The sequence below is a fragment of the Meles meles genome, chromosome 1 (genome assembly GCF_922984935.1).
Source record: "Meles meles chromosome 1, mMelMel3.1 paternal haplotype, whole genome shotgun sequence".
Lineage (NCBI taxonomy): Eukaryota > Metazoa > Chordata > Mammalia > Carnivora > Mustelidae > Meles > Meles meles.
The window spans coordinates 199,376,784-199,386,376 of NC_060066.1; the positions used below are offsets into that span (position 1 = coordinate 199,376,784).

Here is a 9,593-nt window from a genome sequence, read left to right on the forward strand (position 1 = left end):
TTCCTACTTTAGAAATAATGAAACTTAAATAAATAAATAAATAAATAAATAAATAAAAAGAAAGAAAGAAAGAACAAAACTGAAGTTCCTATAGGACAGCTGACTTGTCCAAAATAAAGTTCACATCAGGCTGTCCAACTCCAGTTTGGGTTCTGAACCAATTTGCCGTCCTTCCTCGGCAGGGTCCTTTGGATAAGAGTGGGGCCAGAGGAGGAATATGTGAGGGAAAATAAAGTTTAGAGTTTGACAGTCAGGAATCAGAGACCCTGCTAATGCTCTCTGGGCCGCAGTTTCCTGATCTGTAGAGCCGTGACCATAATGAACTTCCCATGGGCTGTTGTGAGCATTCAATGAGAGTCATGAGCAAAGGCCTGCACACAGCAGGCACTCACACATGGTGGCCTTTCCTAAGGATGGTATGTTCACCCAGTTAGGAATTGCATGAGATGGCATCGCAGATCTAGGCCTTTTGTTGGCAAATAGTCTTGGGGACAGAAACCAGCATGCTGTTATGGAAAATGCTCTGGACAAAGATTTCGGGGCCAGAATTTAAGCTTCATTTCGGTCACCTATTTGCTGTGGGCAGATACTCCTTGTCCCTAAGCTAGAGGGTCCTTCCCCATAAAATGGGGATAAGGGGACTCATCTGGACTAGACAATCCAAACTCTGTCCCAGCTCGGACATTCTGGGATTCCTTGAGGTGGGACAGACTCATTTAGTCATTCAACAACCACTCCAAGTCCCCACAGTGGAAATAGCACTGTAGGAAATAAAACATCTAGGAGACAACTTGTCTTCAGGAAGGGGGAAGAAATTTGCTGGGAAATGGTTATTTCTTGCCATTAAAATCTACGTGCAAGTGGATATCCAGAAGCAAAAAACAAAGAAAACCAAAAACCTCCCATTCATACCATATGTATAAAAATTAACTCGTCCTGGAGAGAGCAGGCATCTGGCCTGTGAGCGGGTATCTTCATTTCATGTCCAATGAAAGAGCGATTTAAAAATGAGTCATGTTGAGAAGGACAAGAAAGCTTTTGTTCAGAAGTGCGCCCGGTGCCATACACTGGCGAAGGGAGGTGAGCACAAGACTGGGCCAAATCACCATGGCCTATTTGGGTGAAAGACAGTTCAGGCACCCATATTTTCTTACATGGATGCCAACAAGAACAAAGGCATCACCTGGGAGAGGAGACACCAATGGATTATTTGGAGAATCCCAAGAAGTACATCCCTGGAACAATAATGATATAATGAACAATAATGATCTTCACTGGCATTAAGAAGACAGGGGACAATGCAGACTTGATAGCTTATCTCAAAAAACCTACTAAGGAAGGGTATCAGTTGGGCATCTGCCTTCAGCTCAGGTCATGATCCTGGGGCCTTGGGATTGAGTCCCACATCCATTTCCCTGCTCTTCAGGGAGCCTGCTTCTTCCTCTCCTTCTCCCTGCCACTCCCCCTGCTTGTGTGCTTTCTCTCTGTCTGTCAAATAAATAAATAAAATCTTAAACAAAGAAGCTACTAAGGAGTAATAGCTGGCCACAACCTTATTTATTACAAAACAAAAATGTCTCATGTCTTTTTAAATGTGTGCCATAGTTAAACTGATCTCATCCATCAGAATTCAGATCATGACTGGCTGATAGAATATTTCTTTTGGACAGGCCTGATTTAAATAAGATTGGCCTGTGGTTAAATGCACGTGATCAGCTTTCTGAACTTTGCTAGGAATTCTGGTTCAGCAAGTGCTGTCACTCTTTTCCCCTTCTGAAGGTATGATTGGAATTGATTAGTAATGTTCAGTTGTTCCAAGAGATGGTAAATGCCAGCTCTAAACCTATGGGTGATTGGTTTTATATTAGATTTATATAACTGGTATCGCTTCTCGGCCTTTTGGCTAAGATCAAGTGTAGATTTATATAACTGGTTATATTAATATATATTTCATAATAATATAGATTATAGTTTGCATTCAATAATTATATATTATATTTCACAATATATTATATATATATATATTTCATATATCAATGTCTCAGAGAATAGCAAGACTCCGCTCTATTTCAAGTTGTGTTCATTAGCCTGTTAATCACAGGGCTGAAGATTAGCTGGCAATGCCCACTTTCTCTTTGTGGTCTTAAATATGCCACTTTAACTCACATTCCCTGCATCAAAAATGTTGCTTTTTGCCTCATGAAAGGCATTTTAGTGTGGTTTATGTATCATATTAAATAAGGAATATTTAGCACTTAGTACATTTTGTAGACGATCTATAAGTTCAGATGCTTTTAAAATTCAGTGTGAGGACATATGGCAGCAAACTTGGCTTGTGAATATTTTACTAAGTCAGACTAAGCTATAATTTGGGACTATCTTTTAAACAGCTATTCAAAGACAAAACTGTAGAGTTACGGTATACATATGATTGGTAATGGTGCTTCTGCCAACTCGTTAGAAGGATCAGAGGAGATATATCAGCACAAATTTGTAAATTATTAAGATTTATTTACTTATTTGAGGTAGGGGAGGGGCAGAGAGAGAGAGAGAGAGAATCCCAAACAGACGCCATGCTGAATATGGAGCCCAATGCAGGGCTTGATCTCATGACCCTGAGATCATAACCTGAGCCAAAATCAAGAGTCAGATGTTTAACCAATCCACCCTGGTATCCCAAAACTCTAAGACTTCTTATACTTGATTTTAGCCAAAAGGCCAAGAAGTGATCCAAACTATAAGACTTCTTCTTTTTTTTTTTTTTTTATTTGACAGACAGATCACAAGTAAGGAGAGAGGCAAGCAGAGAGAGAGGAGGAAGCAGGCTCACTGCTGAGCAGAGAGCCCAATGCGGGGCTTGATCCCAGGACTCTGGGATCATGACCTGAGCCAAAGGCAGAGGCTTAACCCACTGAGCCACCCAGGCACCCCCAAACTATAAGACTTCTTAAAGAAAACTTTAGGTGGGCACCAGGATGGCTCAGTCGGTTAAGCATTTGCCTTCAGCTCAGGTCATAATCCTGGGGTTCTGGGATCATAGTCCTGTGTCAAGCTCCCTGCTCAGTGGAGAGTCTGCTTCTCCCTCTGCCCCTCCCCTTGCTTGTACATTCTCTCTCTCTCTCTCTAGCTAGCTCTCTTCCAAATAAATAAATAAAATCTTAGAAAGAAAGGAAGAAGGACGGAAGGAAGGAAGGAAAGAAACATTAGGAAAAATCCTCTATTATCTTGGATCAGTGAAAGATTTCTTAGATACAAAACCCCCAAACCATAAAGTGAAAATTGATCAATTGGATTCCATTTATATCAAAGATTTTTGCTCTTCAAAAACCACCAAGAGAATGAAAAGACAAGCCACAAAATTAAAATAAAATGTTTGTAAACAACAACAAAAATTAACTTGTTAAAAATAATAAAATAGGGGTGCCTGGGTAGCTCAGTCGATTAAGCATCTGCCTTCGCTCGGGTCATGATCCCAGGGTCCTGGGGTCGAGTCCTGTGTTGGGCTCCCCACTCAGCGGGGAGTCAGCTTCTCCCTCTGAATCTCTCCCCTCTCATGCTCTCTCTCATTCTCTCTCTCAAATAAATAAATAAAATCTTTAAAAAAATAATAAAATAAATGAAATAGAATCAAAGTAAATAAAAACAAAAAGTCGTAAAATATAAAAAAATAAAATGCAAGCAATAAAATGTTTGCAAATCAGGAGTCTGATAAGAAACACTTTGTCAAGAATTTATCAATGCTTAAAACTCAAGAATAGGAAAATAGCCAACCAAATCTAGAAATGGGCAAAAGATTTGAACAGACACTTCACCAAATAAGGTGCACAGATAGAAAGTGAGCATGAAAAAATTGTCCCCCATAAAATTGTGAAAATTAAAAAGACCAGCTATATCATGTTGATGAGCACATGGAGTAACTGGAATTCTTACTGGTAGGAAGGTAAAATAGTACAACCACTCTGGAAAACAGTTAGGCATTTCCTTAAAAAGCTGAACCCACACCAGCCATACGATCTAGCCATTCTACTCTTAGGTTTCTCCCCAAGAAAAATGAAAATCTACATCCACACTAAGATTTGGGCGTAAATTGTCACACCAGTATTATTTATCAGAGGCCCATATGTGAAACAACCCAAAAGTCCATTAATGGGTGAGTGGATAAACTATTCAGAGAGGTCCAGCCATGCAATGGAACACTCCTTTGCCCTATGAATGAATGAGCTATGGATACATGCAATAACATGGGTGAATTGCAAAATAATTTCGCTGAGTGAAAGAAGTTAGACAAAAGAGAATACATACCGTGTAATTCCATTTTTTTACAATGGTAGGAAGGATAATCTAATCTATGATGAGGAACAAGAAACAGTAGCTGCCTGGGTTATTAGGGAGTGTGCAGGAAGGGGTGGGGGCGGATTTGAAGGGGCTTTTCGGGGTAATGGATAGGTTCATTGTCTTGATTTTGGTTACGGTTTGAACAGTGCATCCATATGTAAAAACTTACAAAGCTTTACATTTTTTATTGGTCTATTTATGGGTTGATCTATTTTTGTTGAGATATAATTGACTTATAATGTTGTACTAGTTTCAGTTATACAATGTAATGACGGGATATTTGTAAGAAACTGTATGTTTTAAATGGGTATAATTTATGCTTCACCAATTCAGCGTGAGAATTTTATTTCCTGTTTTTAAAAAATTTATTTATTTATTTTAGAGGCGGGGGAGAGAGAGAGAGAGACGATGTGTGCATGGGCAGAGGCAGAGGAGAAGGAATCCCCAAATCTCCAAGCAGGCTGTCCACTGAGTGTGGAGCCCAGCATGGGGCTGGATCCCATGACCATGTTCACGACCTGGCCACCCAGGCGCCCCAGGGTGAGAATTTTCTAACAAAACTTTTCTGCTGCCCCCCCAAATATAATTTATAGTACATCAGTTAGACCTCAAAAGGTGTTTAAAAAATCAAGGTGCAAACGTAGAACTAGTAGTGACAGAAAAGGCAGTCAAAATACGTTAGGACTGAAATATGTTACAGTTCATATAAATATGTTATAGCAAATATAATATGATACCAATTTTGTAAGTGCACATGCATGTGCACACACACATGAATCTAGCAGTGATTCATCTGATTTGTCTTTTACAGTTAAAACTGCACAGGGGTGCCTGGGTGGCTCAGTGGGTTAAAGCCTCTGCCTTCGGCTCAGATCATGATCCCAGGGTCCTGGGATCAATTCCCGCATCAGGCTCTCTGCTCAGCAGGGATCCTGTTTCCTCCTATCTCTCTGCCTGCCTCTCCGCCCACTTGTGATCTCTGTCTGTCAAATAAAGAAATAAAATCTTCAAAAAAAAACAAACAAAACTGCACATACACCCTTTGTCCAAGCAGTCTTACTTTCAAAGATCCCTCCTATACAAGGAAAAATGAGTGTGCAAGGTGAGACTACCATGTACAGAGGTGCAAGTTGTTCACTGCACAAGGACAGCAGGCTGAGGGGCATGTGGGGCTGGAATCCAGTGTATACTCTACTTGCCAAGCCAAGTGAGTGCCTTGTTACAGGCCCAGGTCGGCCTGGAGAGGCACCTTTTGCTGATTTGCACAAAAGTTTTCTACGGTCTAGGTATAGCCCGGTTAAAGACATAAAATGAGGACTATTACATCGGGATGGTTATCCACTGCCGCAAATCAGAAACAACCAGGTTGTGTACTTACAGGGGATAGATTGAAGAAAGTACCGCTCAACGATAAAATGAAAAAGTATGGGGTACTAACAGGATCCTTGACCTAGAGGATTTAATATTCAGAAAGAATATTAAATGGAAGAAGCAAACTGTGGAAGGTTGTGTTCCCGACCGTCCCCAGACCCCCATGCATGCGCCTTGGAAGCTGCTCAACCATCCCCTTGATTTTCTGCTTATCTTTTCATTTTCCCTCATGTTTTTCTGAACATTTTCCCCGTTGATGGTTAGAAGTCAGCCAGCCAGCCCTGGATAGCTGTATTTAGTGCATTTAGTGCGTTTATCTTTTTTTTTTTTTTTTTTTTTACCATAATCTCCATATGCAAGTGGGGCTCAAACCCACAACCCCGAGATCAAGAGTCACTCGCCTTACTGCTAGCCAGCCAGGAGCTCCTGTATTTAATATCAATGAGCAGAAAACATAAATCTCAGACATAGAAGCAATTCTGTATCTATAAAATAAGGGAATTTTTTTAAAACAAAAGGATCATATTCATGTAAATACATACACACGTATGTAGGTATGTATGTTCCCAGGGGCTTAGAGCAGGTTTACGTTCTGCGTGTTGGAAGGGGAAAAGGAAGCCTATTAACTTTTTTCCCCACACACTTCGACGTCATTTGACGTGTTACCACTGGCGTGTGTTATTTTTGTAACGAAACAAAACAGAGTGTATGGTAGTTCCTTGTACTACCCATACTACTTTTCTGTATGTTGGAAATCACATCAAAATTTTAAAAAACCTTAAGTGTTTAGAAGCAAAACAAAATGAGGACAATGAAATACTAAACCAAAGAGTGAAATACTAAACCAGCAGAAACCCCAACTGCACTGAACCACCCCCCATAAAAATATTCAGGTGAAAATGGGGAGCCTGGGCGGGAGTGGGGGGTGGGGGGTAATAGGTGTGACTTTCCTCTGGGCTCCGGGATCAGAAGTCCTTCTTCACTTAATAATTCAGGAATAATAATTCAGGAATGGGGTGGGGGGAGTTGAAGCCTGGGGCCCATGGCTCCTATGTAGGGGCTTCAGGGAGTCTGGGGACCCCCTGATATTTTAGGAAAACGTTTCTGTGTGCATTTTTGTGTATCTGTAGCTCTTACAGGATTCTTAAGAGGTCTGCAGTGTAAAAGAGGCTAAAATCCATGCCTTTGTTTTAGCTTTAAGTTCTGTTTATCTGGAGAAATAATTTTGGGGAGCCCACCTCCATGCTGAAGACTCCACTAGGTGGGAGTGCTGTGATGATTTGTATTAATATTAATGTATTCATTATAAAATAATTCACAAGAAAACAGGAAAAACCTAGAAAGTCATCCTTTCTGAGAACATTGTTTTTTACCTTCTTGTCTTCATTTCTACTCTCTAAGTGTTCTACAGTGAAGACACGTTATTTTGGCAATAATACAATGTTATTATGAATACATTTATTATTATAAATATAAATATGTATAGAGATAGGTGTACACATCAAGCCCTGGAGGGAACCACGCCCAAAATAGGAACAGTGTTTATGCCTGAGGGATGGGATCGGGGGCTTTACACTTTCTTCTTTGGGTTTATCAGTAGTTCCTATTTTGAAGTTATTTTGAAGCAAGAAATCACCTCCCTCCCGGTGATCAGTTTTAAGACCTTTTCATTCTACCCCCACAACTGGCACCAACCCCCCCGACCCCCGGGGCCCCCTTTCAGCCTCGCTTGGCCCCAAATGGCCCCACACTCACACTCATCAGTTTGTTTGGGTAAAGAGGGGAACCGGGATGGGGGCTTGCCCAGGCATGCTGAGCTGACTTCCTTTTGAGGCCCAGCCCCTGAGTCACTTGGGAAAACCTTAAACACACAATCTGGACACTTTACTCCCTCTAACTCCCTGTGCTCCCCCCAGGGTTGAGAAAGGGTTGCAAGATCCAGCCATCCAGAGGTTGGCTAAGCCAGGCTCAGACCGGCTGAAGGGTGGAGGGGGCCTTCCCAGATTCATGGATTTTTCTGGCATCAGAGAAACTGGGTGAGGACCTGGGATTTGGGGCACCAGGGTGTCTGAGCTCCAATTCCAGCCCTGCTGTTTCCCCTAAGCTGGTGCTTTCACTCCTCAGGGGCCCCTTTGTCTCCTCTGCAAAGTGGCATTATGATGGTACCAATAAGGAGGTTGTGTGACAGAAAGACATATTAATAAGGAAGAGTATGCCCTACCCAAGTCCCTTGAAAAAGTCATCCAGGGGCGCCCGGGCAGCTCAGTCATTGAGCGTCTGCCTTCGGCTCAGGTCACGATCCTAAAGTCCTGGGATCGAGCCCCGTGTCGGGCTTCCTGCTTGGTAGGAAGCCTGCTTCAACCTCTCCCACTCCCCCTGCTTGTGTTCCCTCTCTCACTGTTGTCTCTCTCTGTCAAATAAATAAATAAAATCTTAAAAAAAAAAAAAGACAAGAAAAAGTCATCCAACACATATCATTTCACAGTAGACCAAGCAAGCAAATTGTAACCTCTACACGCCACAGCCACGGGGTTTTGGCTTTGGTTGGTAAAGGAAAACACGTGACCCCTTTCTCAGGATTGCTCTTGTACCACGTGGGTGTGGAATTGCCTAAGGTCTTCAGTGAAAGGATTCATCCCGGGGTTCACAATTGTAAAATTTCAGCGAGGTACTTTGTGTCCAGCATCTAGGTTTGTGTCCAGCATGAAAAGCATACTCAGCACACAAATATGATTTCTAAGAGCAGCTTGACCTCCTGCATCCCCACTTCCAAACCCTTCTCCCACCCCTCCCCACACCCCTGGGCCTGGAGCCACCTTGAGTCCCCATCCACCACCACTGTCCCTGGCTTCCATGCAGGGGCAGGAACTACTGTTATTCCCGCGTAAGTGCACCGGCTGATTCTCTCCCAGAAATAGAATATAAACAGGGTAGGGGGCTTGTGGTAGAAATCTGAGAGCTCTGGAACTCCTAGATGGAAGCAGTGTCCCAGTAACGAGTCCAAAGGGGGAGTAGGGTCACTGGGTGTGGTCCCTAATGTGCCAGTCCACCAGCTGGGATGCTCTCCCTCCCCCTTGTTTGGCGACCCCCAACTTCTCTCTAGCTTCTGCATCGTCTCCTCCAGGAACCTGGCCTTGCCCACCCTCTCCCCTTTCTGAGTCAGGGGCTTCCGGGGCTCCCTTGCACCCGGCTAATCTCATCACAGCGCTTGGTACAATCCGGTATAACCGCCTGTCTCCTTGCCCAGCCCTCCCCTCCCCGCTGCACCTTCCCACCACATGGAGAGCAGGGAGGAAGGCAGGGAGTGGGTTTTATTGTCTGTATCTCGGGCATCTAGTATGGGGCTCAGAGTGGGCCCTCATAATCTGGTACATTAGTAAACGCCTGACTCTTAGCACAACAATTTATAGGAGAAAAGTTATGAGTCTGGGCTACGGATTCTGACCAACCAAGACCCAATTCCCATTCTAGTCTCCCTGGACCATAGATAAGATATTTCCTCCTCAGGCCTTGCTGTCCACATGGATAAAACCGGGTAGTAAAAATCCCCAGGCACAGGTTGTGGCCGGGGTTAAATGGAAAATGCACTGCAAGGAATTAGCTCAGAGCCTGCTGCACACAGTAGGTGCTCCATAAATGCCCTGTGCTCCTGTTGCCTCAGCCGCCATGGAGTGGCAGCTGGAACTCTCCACCAGCTCTGGGCTCTGGGGACAACGAAGGGCTAACCCAGAGGGGGACGCAGGGAGCCAGGCCTCCTGAGTGGCTGGCTTCTTGACCTGGATTCAAGGCTCTTTCTGAGAGAAGAGGCAACACCCTGGCTCACCCCTCCTGGGCCTCAGAGGCTGGGGCTCCCTTGCTCCTTGGAGAAAATTAGCCTATCTCGCCCT

At 43.4% G+C, this 9,593-nt stretch overlaps 1 pseudogene; it reads left to right on the plus strand.

Annotated features, from left to right (window-relative positions):
• Positions 1-1,007: 1,007 nt before the first annotated feature.
• Positions 1,008-7,891, plus strand: LOC123927401 (annotated as a pseudogene).
• Positions 7,892-9,593: the final 1,702 nt, after the last annotated feature.